General features: G+C 45.1%; 1 protein-coding gene across 4 annotated transcripts in view; it reads left to right on the top strand.

Annotated features, from left to right (window-relative positions):
• Positions 1-1,837: 1,837 nt before the first annotated feature.
• PLEKHG1 (pleckstrin homology and RhoGEF domain containing G1) overlaps positions 1,838-17,437 on the top strand; it is a 225,932-nt gene continuing 210,332 nt past the window's right edge. For 2 of the 4 annotated variants that reach the window (XM_082405443.1, XM_082405445.1), the window contains exons 1-2: positions 1,838-5,153; positions 10,784-10,902. The gene's annotated coding sequence lies outside the window, so the exon portion shown is untranslated. The remainder of the gene's footprint in view (positions 5,154-10,783; positions 10,903-17,437) is intronic. The other 2 variants (XM_082405444.1, XM_082405446.1) reach the window with 1 other exon arrangement.

Raw genomic sequence — 17,437 nt, 5'->3', positions numbered from 1 at the left:
TTAATCTTACTATATTTCATGTCTTCCTAGCCTGGTCCCTGAAAGAGCTTAAATTTGAGATGTCCAGGCTGAAGGGACTCCTCCCAATGCGCTTCAGGAGATGCTGTTGGTATTTAGCATGGGACAAACATTCGTGGTGCGGGACTGTGCCAGATTTCAGAAAGTTTAGCCACCCTGGCACCCAAGCACCAGTAGACTTCCCCTTCCATTGGGACAACCAAACACTGCCACCCCCCTCCATTTCCAAAGGACTCTTCCTGAGGGGAACTTCTAAACATAGTTGTTTTGAGAAATAAAGTTGGAAGTAACTCCTCCCTCTAACGCATCTGACATAGAAAAAAAGGCTCAAAAAATACACCAAATTTCAAGAGCTTCCAAATGTATACTCTATTATGAACTTGAAAATAAAGCTACTTCTAAAGCAGAAGCATAAATTGTCCAGTGTTGCTTTATTTTGGTATAATACCACTGAGAATGGTGGTACCACAGAGATATTCAGGCCATCTGCATACAATAATATTGGCTTTGGTTAATTTTTTCCTGCAGATATCAATATTTATAAAGCATGTACACATACATCTTACTTTACTATATTGATCAAAATTGAGAAAGCTTAGGCAATTGAAGGAATAGATAAAATTATGATGGTGGCCGTGAGCTATTTACAATTCTTATTTTCACACGTTTCTGTTATCCTGGCACATTTCTGTCGTGCTTTTTGCATTTCTTGGTGCTTCTTTGCTGTCTTCTTGCCCTGGCTGATATCTGAGGACCTCCTCCTCTACTGGGGTCTCTTTAGGAGCAGGCGATTACGCTTTTTAAGGAATCTGATGCCCTCACTATGCTAGCCCAGTAATGGGTGGGATAACCCTTCACTATATTTATTATCCTTGATAGATAATGAATTTACACTTGCCTCCTGGACACCAGGCCCTAAGCCACTAGGCACTAGTAAAGGGAAATTTAGGTGCTCTGTTGTAAGTCAGCAATGCAGATATTCTGAAGTATCAGGATTTCTGGTGAATTCTTTTTTTTTTTTTTTTAATTGGTGTATAGTTGTTTTACAGTGTTGTGTTAGTTTCAACTGTACAGCAAAGTGAAGTAGAGTTCCCTGTGCTATACAGCAGGTTCTTATTAGTTATCTATGCAGCAATGCAGATATTCTGAAGTATCAGGATTTCTGGTGAATTCCTCTACCTACTTTTTTTTTTTCAAGATCTTTTTGATGTGGACCATTTTTAAAGTCTTTATTGAATTTGTTACAATATTGCTTCTGTTTTATGTTTTGGTTTTTTGGCCATGAGGCATGCGGGATCTTAGCTCCCCGACCAGGGATCGAACTCGCACGCCCTGCACTGGAAGGCAAAGTCTTAACCACTGGACTGCCGGGGAAGTCCCTCCTCTACCTACTTTTAAGCCCAGCTTAGCTAGATATTAATAATTAGGGACCTTTCTTATTTTACCTTCCACTCTTTAGGGTAAGCACAACTTCTTGATTTTTAAATCTTCTAGTTGATTAGAGGCTTGAGAGACAGGACCACCAGCACCAGCATCGACTCTGATCGCCACTCCTGGCTGGAGAGAATTTGAAGCCGCGATGCACTTGCTTACCTTCTTGGTTTTCTGTCTTCCCTACATGAGACTCTGCCATAAGTCCCTTCTCTTATCCCAAATGCTTTGACATGGTCAGAATGTTCTAGATCTTTTTCAAACCAAATTTGAAATAGAAATAGCTTGAAAAGTTAAAAAGGATAAATGCTACCTGTGTTCTTCCTGAGGTGCTCCTATAATCTAGTGAACAGGATATTTCTGATCTTGGGTGATCATAAATTGAGTGCAGCCATCATTGGCACCATAAAAGTTATCACCCAAAGTCATAAAATGAAAGCAAGGCATGATCCAGCCTTTTAACTCTGTGAGCTTTGTAAACATTAACTCCTACATGTGCATGGATCAGTGACTCTGAAAAGTGATTCTATATGAGACTGTCTTGTCGCACTGCCTTTCACTAGAAATAGCTGAGTTAGTGGGACACACGGAGAACCAGAATGCACAGCCCCGTGTCTGAAGCCCACTCTGCCACATAGAGTGTGTGGCCTTGAGCAAGTCACTGAAACTTCCTGAATGGCTGTGACCTTGTATGTAATTTAGGGGTTATAGGTTTGTATGAGGGATGATTGAGAAACCGTAAGAGACACTCAATGATCTCAAAAAAGCAAAAACATTTCTTCTAGATCTGATCTATTCAAGAAAGAAAAGGGTATGATTTGAGGGATCTACTAGGTCTAGGTTGGTTGCCTTTAGATCTTTCGTGCCCTTTTCCTGCTCAATATCACTAGATTGCAGGGTGGCAGCGGGGATGTCCCTGCAAGCGATGTTCCAAGTCCTCTGTCAGCTGGCTTCATCCAATGCAAGGTACTGGACTGAGGGTGAAGGAAGGGAGGAAACAGGTGTTTCTCCCCCTCCCTGCCAGTGTCTAAGACGGTGGCTATTTCACCGGGCAGACACCTCCCATCTGTAACACACCTCTCTCCCCACCCTTCCTTCCAGGGGTGATGGTGGCTTTCCACTATTGTTAATTTCTGGACGGCCTCATTGTCTCCAGTTGGATTCTTGGTTCTTCCATCACTTGTGGAGAAAATTCCCTGCATTAAAGTCTCTTTTTTGTAAATACTTTAAGTGGTTTCTGTTTCCCTTCTTTGACTTTGACTGATATTAATAATAGCATTAGGAAGACCTTTCACCAAAAAAATTTTCCTGATACTGGATGCATCATTAGAAAATCATTCCATTGGATTCCATTGGATTATTTTCCACAAAGGGGGAGAGTAGCATATTGCAACAGGGAATGCTGCGTGATAGCATTTACAACTCATGTTGTCATTTCATCCATCCACCCACGGAACATTTTATATCTATTATGAGTTAAGAATTGACCTAAGCCCAGGACACACACGATAAACTAGATACATGGTGTGTCAGACCAGGCGATTTCAAGGTCACTCTCTAATGACCTGAAGGACAGAATGTACTTATTTGGGAATCAGGAGTAATAATGAGGGTTAGGTACCGAATGCTATGTTTGGCACACAGCATCAACAAAAGAGATTTCACACTCCTGTTTCCAGGAGCCACCTCCCACCTCATTAATACACTGAGGTGAAATGAAGTGAGCTGGGCAGGAAATATAATAACCATTACGTAGATAAAGAACCAAAGTTCAGAATTGTTATCTGCAGCTAGTAAGTGTCAGAGTCTGCAGCTGATGGTCACACCGCTTCACTAATTGCTTTACTCTAAGTCATCTGTGCTAAGAAATGTGTGACTCTGTGGGGCTGGGGAGTGGGGAAGCAGAGAGCACATTTTGCAGGGAACCAGGAAACCCTGCTTCTCTTCCCTTCCTCTCCAAGTGGTCCCCAAACCCCATCTGTCAGACACTAACACATCAGTTAGGCTCTTTGAAACTAAGGTCTTTGAATCTAAGTGTCAAATGAGGGCCAGCACCTAGCTCACAGGATTGATAGAGACCATGAATGTGGTACACGCTGTACGGTGACGGGCTCCTGCTCACTTCATGGAAAGTAACAACATCGAGAGACGGGATGACAACCACGGTTTTGCGTGAGCTCCGGGTACTGGAAAGGGTCTGATTCAGCCTCCTGAGTCTGCAGGTACTGTCTGTGAAAAGAAACTAGCCCCTGTCCTGCCGACCTCACAAGGGTATTGCAAGATCAACGGAAACCATGCTTCGAAGATGGCTAAAATCTGTTTGAGTTGCACTGCAAATCTTCCATGGTAAATGTACCCCGAGCATAACCCAGTCTCATAGCTTTAGGTAATACAAGTCAGCTGTGGAGACAAAATAAATTGTAAAACAGAATATAAACTGCACGTTGTAGGGAGAGAATTATGACATTGTGTGGCCCTACTGCTCAAAACCTTATTTTATTTCAAATCTTTATGATAATTTCCATAACCGAATTCATGCATTAGAGCAGATAAAAGGGGGAGATCAACAACAATAATAGCTAACATTTATCCAGCAAGTGTGCCAGGAACCTTCTAAGCCTTTCCTGGGCATTATCTTATTTACATCACAAGAAGCAACTCTGTGAGGCTGTCATCATTATCCCCATTTTACAGATGAGGAAACTGAGGCACAGAGAGGTTAAATAATTCTCTCAAGGCCACATAGCTCGTAACTGCTAAAGCTGAAGAGCTGTGAACAAGTCATGTAAGAGTGCATTCTTAAGAACTACAGAACCTAATGGAGTCAATAGGCAAACACATACGGCTGCCTTTGAAGGGAGAGGTAAGTGCTGAGAAATCACTTCGCATGCCTTTGACGTTCATCTTAGGCACCTTCGATTCAAGTCATCATCTCACTGCACACACAGCCGGTGCCCTTAAACACCTATCTGGCTATTTCAAAGATTAGTCTTCTTTGCCTCCTTTTCCACTTTTACTTTCTCTAAGCAAAGGTTAGTTGGTACATTAACTGAGGTCATTAGGGTAATGACGCCTGAAAAACAGTGAGCTTCCTCCCTCTTTGTACATATTATTACCCCAGAGCTTCTGTGTTACTACTAAAACGTCGAATTAATCATTCGGGGTATTATTTTTACAAAATCGTATGGGAAACTATCACGTCTAAGAGAAAGCTAAACCTGAGGATCCCGGAACATGAAGAAAAGTCATGTGTCTACGAAAACAGTAGCAGGGATTTTTTTTTTTCTTTTTTGTTTGTTTTTTTTTTTTTTGTAATTTTTTTTCCCCCGGGAGCTGTAATTTGACTGCTCTCTTTGGCAACGCTCCAGAGACAAGTCCAAGTGCTTAATCTCTTTCTCCTTCTCTCTCCCCCTCCACCTCCCCACCGTTCTCGCCCGGGCAGAGGGGAGGAGGGACCGCAGATCCGCTGCTCGCGGCGGCGGGGCCCGCATCCCTGCGCCGGGAGGGGCGGGTCGGGGCGCGGCCGCCGAGCGGGGAGCGCGGCCGAGCGGCGGGGCCGAGCCCGAGGAAGAGGAAGTCCGAGCCGGGGCGGCGGTGCAGGGCGCTCGGCGGGCGCCGGAGCCGGCGCAGCGCAGCGCAGCGCAGCCGCACCTTCCCGGGCCGACGTGCGAGCGCGGCCCGCGCCGGGAGCCGCCTCTCCCCGGGTAAGCGCCCGCTTCAATGGACACCGGGTCCTTTTCCAGGGACGGGACCGCTCGGCCGGGAGCCTCGGGGAAGGGGAAGGGGCCCGGGGCACCCTCGGCCCGGCGCCCCAGCTCCGCAGGTGGAGGCGAGCGGAGCGCGGTGCCGGGTTCCTGTACCCCGCGCGCATCCTCGCGGGTGGGGGCCGGCGGGGTCGGGGGAGCGCCCCGCCGCCGGGACCCGGGCCCGCCCCTGCCCGCCGCCGCCGCCCGGCTCCGGGCTCCGCGTCCCCGAGCCCCGGCCCCCGAGTCCCTGGCGCTCCCGTCCCTCCACCGGCTGCTGCGGCGGAGAAGGGGTTCCTTAGTGCGCGCAGGAGTGTTACCAATCCAACACTCACAGCCCAAACGGCACAGTCGGAAAACGGGACCCGAGCGCCCGCCGCTCGCGGTCAGCTCCCCACCACCGGGCCCGGGCGCCTGGGCCCCCAGGACCGGCGAACCGCGGTGGGAGTCGGAGGCCGGGGCTCTGTGGCGCGTTTGGCTGGCAGGATCCCTGCCTTTGTAGATCTAGCCTTGGTGTCCCAGCTCTGCAAATACGTCCCCGCGGGGGGGGCGGCGTCGAAAGCCGGTGGCCCGTCCATCACGGGGTCGATGTAACACCTGGTCCACGGGGGCTCTGCCGACCTTCCTGGCCTCGGAGGACAGCCAGGGTCTGCGGTGATGCCCGCAGCACCTCCCCCTCCCCCCACCCCCCCACCCGCGCTTTGTGTCCTCTGGTGAGACTTTGGTTCTTAAATCAGAAGCCTAGGGAGGTTCTAATCGGGAAAAGTCGTTAAGCTGTGGCATTTCATTCCGTTCCTGGGAAACAATGAGGTGGATGACTTTTTAAACGCTCTGGTGGAGTCTTGTTTGTAGAGCCGGTATTTCATTAAGTTCTGGTCCTTAACCCTCCCTTTGTACCACCCTCAGGTGGCCAAGGCTACTGCACATAGTTTTGAAATTGTAGAGGGTGAGTCGGGGGAAGGCTGTTTGCAGTAGGCATCGCGGAAGACAAGGTCGATCGCAGAGGGAGAGTTGGTTTGGGGGTTTTCCGACGACTGGGTACAGAACTTCCTGTGTTTTCGTATTTAAACCAGGAGACCAGCATGTTGACTCCGCGTCAGATTCGTCTTCGAACAGAATTCCAGGCAGGCCTAGAGAGATCGTGTAATGCTATAAACATAGTTATCAAGTGTTAAAATCAGCGTCTCCGGGCCGCTCAGTTTCTGTATACTTTTAAAGAATTTATGAACTTTGGATTTTGATTAAACGCTATTAAAACATTTCCAGGCTCATCGTGTCTGGGAATAAGAAACTCCATTCTAATTTCATCTTTGCCAAGTCAGATCTGAGCGAGCTGCTCCACCTCTGGTGGCCTTGGCTTCTCCCTTGTGAAGTGATTTAGAGGAACCAGAGAGTTTCTAAAGCTTCGAGCTCACTCCTCACCGCACCACTCCCACCCCGTAGTACTTGTTTGGTCTACTGTATTTAAGATTTAGATACAAAAGTGATGGTTTGATATTATGGTCCTTTACCATCTTTGAGTCTGACTTCCCAATTCCTCACTTTGCTTTTGGTCCTATTTGAAGCCTGGTGTCTAAGCCACCAACGCCCCCAAAGAAACGTTTCCCCAGAGTTCTCCTTCCTCACTGGCGTCATCCTCATAAGGTCATCAACAACTGTCACTGCATGACCTTCCTTTTCCCTGGTATAGCTCTCCCTGAAGCCTTCCACTGAAGGGCAAAGCGCAGTGAGAAACGGGCACCTGGCAGTCAGACCCATGCCTGAATCCTGCTTCCCTTGATGGTTTTTTTTTTTTTTTATAAATTTATTTTATTTATTTATTTTTGGCTGTGTTGGGTCTTCGTTGCTGCCCTCGGGCTCTCTCTAGCTGTGGCGAGCGGGGGCTACCCTTCGTTGCTGTGCGCGGGCTTCTCATTGTGGTGGCTTCTCCTGTTGTGGAGCACAGGCTCTAGGCACACGGGCTTCAGTAGTCATGGTGCATGGGCTCAGTAGTTGTGGCTCGCAGGCTCTAGAGCGCAGGCTCGGTAGTTGTGGAGCATGGGCTTAGTTGCTCCATGGCATGTGGGATCTTCCCGGACCAGGGCTTGGACCCATGTCCCCTGCATTGACAGGTGGATTCTTAACCACTGCGCCACCAGGGAAGCCCCCTTGATGGTTTTTTTTCCTGCTCATCTCCATCCTCACCATGGGCACCAGCTTCCTTCAGTGACTTTAACATGGACGATGTTACCAAATACAAGCTTAAATATTTCCCTGGGAGACTCAGTCTGTGCTTCAAAAAGATTAAATGATCATTTTTTAACAAATTGATAGGAAGTGGCGACGTAAGTTTTCAAAAGCAAGAATAACCAGTGCTGTTTTGTTCTCCTCCTTTTTGAGGCTATGATTTTTTAAGTGATTTAATGGTTTGTAGTCTGACACATAAACACAGGAAATGCTTGAGTAGCACTAAATCTTTTGAGCCCTTAGTAAACTATAAAGCAATTCCTGAATCTATGCTCTGATTTTTAAAGGCTGCAATCCACTTTGTACGGATTTCTCTTCCCTCCCCCTTAGCGAGTAGTTGGTCTTTCGAACAGTTGCCATCTGTGAATCCTCATGCAGGCGAGATTATATCCGTGGAACAGTAAAACTAGATGGATCTTGGATGATCCAGCCAAGCCCCTACATCTTAAAGATCTGTGAAAGCGCTAGTGGTTAAGAACAAGTGCTCTGGAGCTAGCTGACCTGTGTATGAAGTTTGCCTCTGCAGCTCAACAGCAGTGCGACCTTGACCCCTCTAAGGAAGTTATTTAGACATGGATTATTTTATAATGGAGAAAATGTAGCAGTCATAGTTGATCATTCTCTCTGGATTATCTCACCTTTGCTCATTCCTTCCTCCGTAAATTTAGGAAGTAGTGACCCTTCCCTCTTGAGCAGTGCTGAACATTGATGATTATTAACAAATTAATCTGTAGTAAGTGGTGGGCCCACTGTGTGCTTCCAAGATGATTATTGTTGATAAACCAAGCCCCAAGAGTGAGTGATTTTGCTGGCACTTACACAGCTCTCAACTGGCAAAGCTGTGATTTAACCCAGGATCACTTCTCTTACCCCTGAACTTCACTACCTAGAAATGGTGGTGGCATGGGGACAGATTTTAAATTAAATGTAAAGGTTCACTCTTTAAGAAAAAAAATCCCTTGACTCTTTTGACTTAAAAAAAAGAACATGGTTTCCAAAGCAAAATGTTCATGTATTCAAGCAGGGATGGGAATAGAAACATTTTCTAGACAAAGACCCTAAGCAACCTCGTGCTTATGTGTGGCAGGCATCTCAAATATTAATGTTTCATCACCGCCTGCGTCAATCTTGCTTTATAAAATGAAGAGCTGACCCCAAACCAGTTGGGCATTCAGGGCCATGGGCGTCTGTGCCAAGGAGAACTTACTAACTGCAGGGCCCGCTTTCAAGTAATTAAGAGATGACCCCAGGCTCTGCTTCATGTTGCTCATGCTGGTGAAAAGCAACAGATGCTTTAGCAGAGATGATAGAAATATAGGCTGGACATCCTAGTGAGGGGGCCTGGGTTTGCTGTTAAAGCAACTAGGCCACAGGTCATCCAGATGCTGCAGAACAACTTCATGGGTGCTTGGGTGACCCCCATCCCAGTGATTAGGAGTTGCCTGTAGTTCTAGCAGAGTTTTCGTGTTCGAGTCACGTTTAAGTATATTTCCAATCTGTGTACGCAAAGTTACCCAGAAATGTTTCTCTGCTGAGCTACAAGCCATGTAAAAAAATCTCTAAACCTAAACATCTCCTTTTGGTAAATATTGAATTACTGTTTGATGGAAAGCAAAAGTAGGCTGGATTCATAGATCCAAAAAATCCCTAACCCTCCTCTTCTTTCCCCCTTCCCATATAATCCTGGAGGAAGGGCAACTTCAAGAGTGTTAATGTTAGGCTATGCTTTTAAAAGATTCCAGCTACGCCCCCTTGATGTACTAAACTGATGTCTTTAATTAAGAAAGCTATTTGGGTAAGCTTTAATGACCAGGGTACAGCTGAGCCTGCAGAAGCCACTTATCACCAGCATTAGGAAGATCAAACCATTGCAGCATTTGGCCAAAAGCTAGCAAGCCCTCAAGTGTGAGAAGGACATCTTTTAAAAAGATCAAAGACAAAGTTGAAATGTCTGTGAGTGTAATAATCGCTGAAACTTTAGAATTTTCATAAAAGGAATCAATAAATCTAACGTTTGAAGTGGCAAATAGATCTTACCATTGTCCACTCTGTGTCCAGCCACATTAAGCCCTGACTTAAATGACCTGACTCTGAATAGAAATGGAGGAGGACGATGAGAAGTTCTAGGTCAGGGGGTGGTGAGCCTTTTCCTGTAAAGAGCCAGATGGTAAGTATTTTAGGCTTTGTGGGCCATGTACATGCCTGTCATATATTCTTTGATTTGTAGAAGGGGGGATTGGTTGTTTACATAAACCCTTTAAAAATGTAAAAGCCAATCTTTGCTTGAAAGCCATACAAAACAGTCTTTTCACTGGAAATCTAAATAAATGTTAGTAAACCAAAAAAAGAAAAAAAAATATGGCAGCCGTAGTTTGCCAACTGTGTCCTAAATAAAATATTCTGTCTGTGATATCCTTTAGTATTTTTGTGGAGCCCCCAAATGATAAATTTCATAGGCTCCATCTAAGCTGACTCGCTATAGACTGACTTATAATCAAATCTCCTGTGTTACTGTTTTTTCCAGTCACTCTTCTTTATTTTCTCTTTACACTGGGCTTAGAGGTCTCTGTTAGACATAGCGATCAGTTGACATAGGAATGATAGCACCAAATTTCAACATTCATCCTTGAGTGAGATGCAGGACAGGGAGAGAAGCTCAGTTGGGATGGAATAAAGTCCACATTGAAACGGGTCATTGATGAAGATCATTGATCATATGAAATGAAGTTCAAACCCCCCAGGATGGTACCCAAGACCTTCATGCTCACTTTTCTCCTAGCACCTTCCCAGGTATACTCTATGTCTCTCTCACTCAGGATAACTCACAGAGCCCTATATGGGCTGTGCTTTCTCTCACCAATGGTGGGATCCATCCATACAAAGTTTAAACATACATCTCTTTCATGGAGCCTCTCCTGATCTTATTGGGAAGAAATATGGGCCCCTGCACCTCCATATTAACACAGGACCTTACACGTGAAGCATGTAGAAGGACAGAGAAATGTGGTGATGCCCAGTGGACAAATATTACCTTTCAAGTTTGGGGGAACAGTCTTATTCTTCTCTGTAGCTTCAGAGATCCTGCCTCCCATCTTTGGACCACTCGCAGAAGCAGACCCATTTCCAGGCTTTGTATGTGATACGCAGTATAGCATGGCACCGATGTGTCTGGATTTGAAGTCAGGCTGAGCTGACATCTAGTCCTGGCTTCTCCACTTTACCTGCTGCCCCATCTTTAAAGTCAATAATAAGAATGACCTCTCAATTGCTAGGAATAAATGAGATTATTTTTCTCTGACAAGCGTTTAGTTCAGGGTCTGACGTGTAGTGATTGCTCAATAAATGGCAACTTCTGTTCATTCCAGGGTCATCTATTGAGAACCTACTATCCCTGGAATGATGCCTGATGCTGCTCTAGGAATAGCAGTGAATACAAGAGCCACGGTCTCCATAGTGATATTATCAGTCAGCGGAGAGAATCAGGGTAAGGGATGGGCCACCGTAGACTGGTGCTCCAGGAAGCCTGTCAGAGAAGGCAAGGTTTGAACTGCAACTTTAATGAGATTGATGAGTCCCTGTTTCATCAAATCTAAGATGCTTTTGAAATACACCCTTTTTTAATGTACCATTAAGAGAGAAGAAATGCTGTCAATAAAATTGACATAGTCTCCCGTAAGATGCATTCTTAAGCTGTGAAAAATGTGCATCTTAGCAGCAATGAAATGCATTAACATTAGTGCTCAATAAATATCCATTGAATAAGTTAGTGTTACGCCATGGTTGCATGCAAGGTTCAGCTCCGATGGTTTACATTGTAACTGAGTTTGTCTCTTCTGTTTCTTAGGTCTGAAAGATTGACTTGGAACTAGCAAAGAGAACAGTATAGTAAATTAAAGTATTGTGAGACATTTGTGATCCAACGTGCTTTAAAAATAGTTTAAAACATTCGCTTTGGTCATCTCAATGGGCAAAGTGTCTTGGTGACTCCTGTTGAAGTGAAATTGGCCTGAACATAACTTGGGTAGGAATGAAGTTGAGCAGCTCTTGCAGCCGATAATTCCTTCTGGCAGCCGTCCGTAGAGATGTGTGAATCTTTAATGCACAGAAATGCCTTCCTCAGGGCAATGAAGGCATTAGCTGGAGCTTACTTCCTTCTGTTTCCCAGATTTAATGTAACATAAATACTCCTCTTCTCCTCTGTATCCCAAGGGGCTGATCATTCCTCTAACCAATCAGGTCCTCTGTGATAATGAAATGGAGGGGGCTCCCTTTAGAGCCACCCCCCTTCCCTCCTCTGGCAAGTCTCTGGGTTTTCACTGTCCAAGCAGTGTTCTCCTCTCTCTCCCCACCCTCGTCCTTGCTTAGAGAGTAAAACACTGCTTAAGTCTTTGCTTTCTGACCACCCTCTACACTCTATCCCTCGTCAAGATCTTTTTCTGAACCCAGTTGGGAGCCTGCTCCAACTCTCCCCTTCTGTCCAGGATCTCAGCTTCTGGATGGATGACTCAATGGGAGCTTTGACAATACTTGGCTCTTTCTGGCTGTAATAAAGTGTGCTTTCATGCTGTTTTGATTTTAATTTCAACATGTCACTCAAGTCCCGCACACACGTCGGCACGCCTGCCCTCCACACATGGTGAGCGTGCCTTTCCTTCTGCCCGCCTGCAGTCTGCTCCTTTGGGACACTTCCAGCAACTCCCACCCTTTCCCGGCAAAGTTCCCTGCCTGCACCCTGTCTGGCTGGGAAGGGTCTGTCAGCACTAGGCCACGGAGGAAGCAAACGCAGACCTTGCTCCCTTCCAGGCACATCCTTCCTCCACCTTCTCCTGTGACTGAAGCCCTCATGCTATAGGGGGTCTTTAGAACCCTTGCCAACTCTAGCTGAAATATGAGTCTTTGGAAACAAGTAGATGCAATGGAAAGGCCATTTGTAGGCATTCCGGGGATGCATATTAACCACGGTCCAGCCTCAAGATGATTTAAAGCTGTCTCCGACCTGTGGCTGGAATGCTGGTCGGGGTGGAAGGGGTGTGTGAAGATGCAAGGCCACGAGGAAGGAGTGGGGACCATCGCAGAGTTCAGCTTCCCATGGCCGTATGATTACAGGCAGTCCTCAAACACTAACATCTGTGCTTCTCTGATGTGCCGGGAGAGAGGAAAAAACTGTAATCTGGGGCATAAATATACAATCCTGTGTTTATTCCCTTTAACCATGTAAACCTGTTATTAGCTTAAGCATCTATGTTGTCCTTAAATATTATAGCTGCTTCAAAGGATGATACGGTAGCTGGTCTGAAACAGCTTACCGTTTAAGTATTCAGTTGTCTCACACTTTTAAAATTTGAATCAACTAAACATATGAATTATGAAGCATAAGAGTCAAAATCAGGAATATCGGATTACTGAGTAGGGTATGCAGAGGAGAAGCCTATTAGAGGAGACGTAGACTTTACAAGTGATTTTTTAAAGAGAAAACGCTTTGGGAGTTTGGGAGTGCCATGTACACACTACTATATTTAAAATACGGAACCAACTAGGACCTACTGTATAGCACAGGGAACTCTGCTCAATATTCTGTGATAACCTAAATGGGAAAAGAATTTGTAAAAGAATAGATACATGTATATGGATAACTGAATCATTTTGCTGTATACCTGAAACTAACACAACATTGTAAATCAAACTATACTCCAATATAAAATAAAAATTAAAAACAAAAAAAGAAAGAAAACCCTTCCTTTACCTCGTGCCCTTCACACCTTAGATCAGAGTTTTTAGAGAATTACTTGCTAAGGACTAATGAGGGTGAGGCTGGAAGGGTGATGAGATGGGCAGGGAACAGACAGGGAATGGGCGCCCAGATGGGCTGATGCGGATTGGCTGTGTCTAGGAAAAGTGCTTTGGGAAATATTTGTAAGCTTATGGAATATAGTTATGGAGCAAAATCTTGGTGGTCTTGGCTTTTTTCCATTTTTCTTCAGTGTCTGTGTGAGATAAATGCTTATTTTCCCCTCTCTCCTTTAACAGTTGTTTAAACTCTAAGGAATTGCCATTTAATCACAATACTTAATGATATTTGATCTTGACACTAAAATGGCAAGGAAAGCAATGTGAAAATAATGTTTTTGAGGCACGTGGACCCCTGTGGCCCATGGGTATACCAATCACAAGGAAGCATTACGTCGAGCAAGTTGGAATCCAGAGGATTTCCCAAAAGTGTCATTATTAGGAAGCACTCTTTCTTTCTTCTTTCTTTCCCTTTAGAAGTTATCCTGATAGGAAAGCAAATACTATGAAGTTCTAGAAATCGAGTTGTGATGAGCACTGTAATAGCCACGCCTCTCAAAATCCAGAATCCCCCTAAAGAGCAAAAAGAGATTTGTTGCACTTTATGATCTGCCACATCAAGATGCAGTACTATCTAATCTAATCCTATAGTTTAAGAAATTTCCAAATAGGAAGTTAACAGGTGTTTGTTTTTACCTTCTTATATAAGTGAAGAAGAAAGCACCTTTCTGTATTAGCTAAAGGCATAATAGCTGGCAATAACTATTCTAAAAAACCCCTTGGCTTCGGATTACTAATATGAGCAGAAAACATACTTTGCAAATGTTCGGAAACGAAATACCATGCTCTTAAAAGAGAAAATTCTTACTTGATACTTCAGTATGCATAATAGATATAGCAATCAAATCTAATACTTTCTTGCTTTCTTTGCTTACTTATTGTAATGCTAGTTCAAGCACTGTTTCTGTGACATTAATTATGGGAAAAATGGTGTGCATGGGAGAGATAAGTTTGTTTTTCTAAGGTCTGAATATTCAGAGTTGAAATGTGGGAATAGTCTGGAATTAGGCAGCCTATATATGTCATTTGGACATTATTTGAAATGCCTGCTAACCTGGGGGTAAGACTGTATAATAAAGATATTGTGAGGCTTAAATGCATAATGTATATATAGCACCCAGTACATAATAAGCCCTTGATAAATAGTGGCTCTTTTACTATGTTTACTGGGTGTCACACTTAAGTTTTATTCCCTGCTACTAGACGTCTGGAACAATAAACCAACATGAAAATAACTGAGAAAAAACATCTCAGTGGTGGAAGAACAGCCTTTCTCCTGAGGCAAAAGTAAGAGAGAGGCAAGAGGAACACTTTGTTCCATTGGTTTTTACTGTAGTAGAGACAGACTATACATTACACTCGGGAATTCAGATTAGAATTCGTGTATTCAACAAAGATAATTTCCTGAATTCTGGGGATACAGTGATGAACAAAACAGACCAAATCTGGAGTGAAGGGGGAAAATCCATGTGATGAGTGCTTTAAAGAAAAGAAAAGAGGGAAATGGGTTGGGGCCGGGGAGTGGCATGCTATTTGCCTGGGTGGTCAGAAAGGCCTGTCTGAGCTGGTTACATCGAGCCAAGATTTGTATAATAAGAAGTGACCTTAAGAAGATACGAGGGAAGAACATTCTCAGCAGAGAGAAAAAAAATACGTATGGAGGCCCTAAGAGAGACATAAACTCCATGAGTTCTAGGGAAAGAAAAGCAGGCTGTGAGTGAACAAGGGGGGCAGAAGAAAGCCGGAGGTGAAGGTGGAGAGGGAGGTGGGGCCTGAATCTCGTAGGTCTTTATAATATTGAAGGTCTTTACCGTGGCTTAAAAGAGAAGTAGCGTATGATACCCGGATGGTATCGCTTACACGAGGAATCTAAAAGCAGTGATACAAATGAACTTATTTACAAAGCAGAAACAGACTCACAAGACTTAGAGACTGAATTTATGGTTACCAGGGTGGGGCGGGGGGAGGGATAGTTAGGGAGTTTGGGATTGACAAGTACACCCTGCTGTATTTTAAATGGATAACCAGCAAGGACCTACTGCATAGCACAGGGAACTCCGCTCAGTATTCTGCAGCAACTTAATTGGGAAAAGAATTTGAAAAAGAATAGATACAGGTACCTGTGTAACTGAATCGCTTTGCTGTACACCTGAAACTAACACAACATTGTTAATCAACTATACTCCAATATAAAATATGAAGTTTAAAGGAAAAAAGCAGCGCCATGCAAAGCCACTGGAGGGTTTGAGGCAGGGGAGCGACAGAATCTGATTATCTTTCAGTTGGGAGCAGCGGTACAGAGAAGATGCTGGCAAAGGCAGCAGGTTGACTCGGAACTGGAATGTCAGCCAGTTAGTTACTCTGCCTACTAGAAAATAATCAAATGAAATAGCTCTGAAAATATTCTGATTTAAATTTTCTGGCTCAAATAGTGAGGGCCTATTGTGTTTCAAAATAAATCCAGAGAAACACTGTGCTGCAGCCCGCCTGAGCCTCCCACTCTTATTCATATGCCTTCTGAGATTTATCTATTGGCTTTTGCACAATTGATTTAAAGTCACCCACCCAGAACTGGGTTCACAATCTCCATTTCCAGACCCACCTCTAACTTCCTGGGGTTGTTTCTTTTCCCTCTTTTTCCAATTCTTAGTTAATAGCACCGCAATTCATTGGTCAGGACAAGCCTTTTTTTTTTTTTTCCTTTCCTGCCTTGTCCAATCAGTCAGCAATGACTTCCTAAACAGTTATCCGTCCATATTCACTTATTCATGTCCCCTTCCCATCCGTTCAGATGCTCCTCGCTTGCCTAGCCCACTAGCATAGTTGGTGAGCCAGCATGGATTGATGTATCTAGATTACAAATCTGACCAGTGAACGTGTTGCCATAGAGGCCTCTTCTAATGGCTTAACCCAACAGAAGGGTTGACAGTAGAACTTCAGGTGGAGATACAAGTCCCAGGTAGAGAGCCTTTGGTATTTCTCTGGTCATGTTTTCCCTCTAATATCTCAGGTCGAATCCATAGGCAAACTGGGCTCTTCCTCCAAAATATCCAGAATCCTATGACTTCTCACAGCCTTCACTGCTGCCACTTGGTCCGGGCCACCTTCTCTCTCTGCCTGGATTGTGCAGTAGGTTCCCAACTGGTCTCCTGGCTCAGCCCCACGCCCCCTCAGCCAAAGCGATCCTAATTCAGACTCCTCTAACGGTTTCCCATTTCACGCAGAGTCAAAAGCCAACCCACGGAGCGGCCTCCGAGCCCCCGCAGTGGGACCCCTGCCCCGCGCTCTCACTCTGATCTGCTTCCTGCTGCCTCCTCCCCACGTGCCCACCCTCCCCCGGCTCGCCGGCCCCTCTGCTGGTCCCAAATACGCCAAACAAGCCCCGGCCTCAGACTGTTTTCATGACCTCTGCCTGGAACATTCTTCCCTGGATATCAAAGCTTTACAGTCTCACTTCTTTCAGTGCCCTGCTCAAGTGTCCCCTTATCAAAGAAGTCTTCCTGATGGTGCTCTAGAAAACGGCAACCTCCGTACCTTGGAGGCCGCTATAGCCTTCTTACTCTACTTCATTTGTATGCGTAGCATTTAAGAACACTTAACAAAGGATATAGTTGTTTCTTGTCTGTTCTTCCATGAGGAGAGAGGCCCTGTGCTGTTCACGCTGTATTTCCAAAGTTTTCGAACAGTGCTCAGCACAGAGAGAAGTTTCACTTTTCGAATAAATCAATATCACCTTGGCAATTGCCACCTCTTGCCTCTAAGTCAGGTAAATTCTGGTTGCAGTCTGTTACTGTTGCACCATGTTCTAGAACGAGATCAGTGCCTAAGGTGTTGTGTGCGGGGGTGGGTGGGTGTGTGTGTTGGAGTAGAAGTGGTGGAGAACCTGCCTTATGACTCCACCTTCCCCCACCCTCCATCCTCGCTCCATCCCTGCCCTCATCCTCCTGGGCTTCGGAAGAAGCTTCCTTTGGAGGTCCGCCTGGGCCTCTTGCCTGCAGTGTCTGCTCTCTAGCACCATCCAGCCCCGAAAACCTTACTCTTGGCTGTTCTCCCCTATCTGTCTTATTCCTCTGCAGTACCCACGACACCACTCAGAAAATATCAAGGCAACGCTTGATATTTAGGTCTAATCTTTTACCCTTCCTTTGTCCAGATGCTACTTATCGATCGCA

This window comes from Balaenoptera borealis, assembly GCF_965194805.1.
Source record: "Balaenoptera borealis genome assembly, chromosome: 9".
In the NCBI taxonomy this organism is placed as follows: domain Eukaryota; kingdom Metazoa; phylum Chordata; class Mammalia; order Artiodactyla; family Balaenopteridae; genus Balaenoptera; species Balaenoptera borealis.
This window is presented reverse-complemented; position numbering and strand designations above follow the sequence as displayed.